Genomic DNA, 2,778 nt, shown 5'->3' with positions numbered 1-2,778 from the left:
TATGGGCACAGAGTTGTTCATGATATTCCTTTACTATCCTTTTCATGTCTTTGGGATCTGTAGTGATGTTTCTCTTTCATTTCTGATATTAGTAATTTGTGTCTTCTCTCTTTTTATCTTAGCCTGGCTAGAGGCTTATTGATTTTATTAATCTTTTCAAAGAACCATTTTTTGAGTTTATTGATTTCTCTCTACCGATTTGTTTCAGATTTCATTGATTTCTGCTCTAATTTTTATTTATTTCTTTAGTTTGGATTTAACTTGCCCTTATTTTTCTAGTTCCCTAATATGAAAGCTTAGATTATTGATTTTATATGTTTCTTACTTTCTAATATATGCATTCAAGTTTCTAAATTTTCCTCTAGGCACTACTTTTGCTGCACCCTACAAATTTGGATGTTGTATTTTCATTTTCATTTAGTTCAAAATATTTTCACTTGTGATTTCTTCTTTGGCCCATGAATTAGTTAGAAATATAGTTAATTCCTATAATTTTATGTTACTTCAATATCCATTTAAATATAAATTTAGCTTTCTCATACCAGATATCAGAAGTGGGACATAGTCACCTTTGACACACTTTCCAATTGTCCACCTCCTTACAGTTCCTTAATGCAGTGGATCCAGTTTTCTGCCTTATACAACCACCTCCCTATGGAATGGTTAGATACAACCTACTTCACTCACCCCTCTGATCCCCTTAACCCCCAAGGACTGCACAGATATGCCGCAGTAGCCCCTCTCAGTCACAGTGTGACCCCATGGAACTCTTGCCAACTTGCTCTAAACCCATCAGTTAGAACGCCTTGTGGGAAAACCTGCTTGGGTAATGACCCCAGTAAAGACCATGGCCCACAGGTCCCTCTCTCTCTCTCTCTGTCTCTAGCTCCCCATCCACCAGTTGAGCATACATGTCCCAGATGGCTTTCTCCTTCCTGTTGGTTGAGGATACATTCTTTGTGAATGTTTAAAATAATTTGTGTTTTACAGTTGTTAAGTTCAGTGTTCTATATAAGCAATTAGATCACTTCTGTTAATTATGTGGTTCAATTTATATCCTTATTGATATTTTGTTATAAATTGATTTTGTAACAATTGTTACAAGCAGATTGATTACTTGTATTAGTTACTGAGAGAAGTGTGTTAAAATGTCTTACTAAGTCTACGGATGAATCTTTTTTTCCTTATAGTTCTGATAGCTTTTGATTTATGTTTTGGTGGTATAATACGAAAAACTGTATTAAATTAAAATTGTATTCTCTTTCTGGTAAATTGAACTTTCTCTCATTATGTATATCCCACTTATCTCTAGTAATATTTTAACAATAGCCTTAAAGATTATTTTGGCTAATATTAATCAGCTTTCTTGTGGTAAATCTTCTATCCTTTTATTTCTGTAACCTTATATTTTAGATGTATCTCTCATAAATAGCATAGTGTTGTTGGTTTGTTGCTGTTGTTGTTTTCTTTTCTTTTCTTTTTTTTTTGAGATGGAGTCTCACTCTGTCGCCAGGCTGGAGGGCAGTGGCGTGATCTTGGCTCACTGCAACCTTTGCCTCCGGAGTTCAAGTGATTCTTCTGCTTTAGCCTCCCAAGTAGCTGGGATCACAGGTGCGTGTTGCCACGCCCAGCTAATTTTTGTATTTTTAGTAGATACAGGGTTTCACCATTTCCACCAGGATGGTCTTGATCTCTTGACCTTGTGATCTGCCCGCCTTGGCCTCCCAAAGTGCTGGGATTACAGGCATGAGCCACCGCGCCTAGCCCATGTTATTGGGTTTTAATCCAGCCTATTATTTGTCTGTTAATTTGAGAATTTTATCTCTTTATATTTAATGTAAATATTGAGGCCGGGCGCAGTGGCTCACGCCTGTGATCCCAGCACTTTGGGAGGCCGAGGCAGGCGGATCACGAGGTCAGGAGATCGAGACCATCCTGGCTAATACGGAGAAACCCCGTCTCTACTAAAAATACAAAAAATTAGCCGGGCGTAGTGATGGGCGCCTGTAGTCCCAGCTACTCGGGAGGCTGAGGCAGGAGAATGGTGTGAACTCGGGAAGCGGAGCTTGCAGTGAGCCGAGATCGCGCCATGGCACTCTAGCCTGGGCAACAGAGTGAGACTCCATCTCAAAAAAAAAAAAAAAAGATACATTTAGGTTTAAATCCAGCAGTTTACTAGTTAACTCATTTTTTTTTTTTACCTGTATCATGTTCATAATTCTCTCTTTTTAAAAATTTGAGTGCATTTTTCATTCTATTTTCTCTTCTATTAGCTTGGAAGTTATATACACCCTTACTATTCTCTTTGTGGTCAATATAGAGATTAAAATACGCATCCTGAACATAATAAAAATTAATATTGCTTAACACTATTGCCATTTTCTCAGGCAATGCAAGGATTTTGGTTTGTTTGGTTGGTTGGTTGGTTTTCTTTTTTTGAAACAAGGTCTCACTTCTCTTGCCCAGGCTGGAGTGCAGTGGCTTCATCAGGGATCACTGCAGCCTTGCCCTCCCCAGGTTCAGGTGATCCTCCCGCCTCAATCCCCCAAGTAGCTGGGACTACAGGTGCATGCCACCATGCCTGGCTAATTTTTATATGTCTTGTAGAGACTGGGTCTTGCCATATACAGATTTTTAACACCATTTACCTCTTACCATCTACCTGAATTATATGCGGTTACTGTCATATATTTTAACATAAATATTTAAAATGCACAATATAGTGTTAATATTTCTTTAATAGTATTCATTTAGATATACCTTATGGTTATCAACTTT

Source organism: Hylobates moloch, unplaced genomic scaffold (assembly GCF_009828535.3).
Source record: "Hylobates moloch isolate HMO894 unplaced genomic scaffold, HMol_V3 SCAFFOLD_11, whole genome shotgun sequence".
NCBI classification, from domain to species: Eukaryota; Metazoa; Chordata; class Mammalia; order Primates; family Hylobatidae; genus Hylobates; species Hylobates moloch.
Note: the sequence above shows the minus strand (reverse complement) of the source record.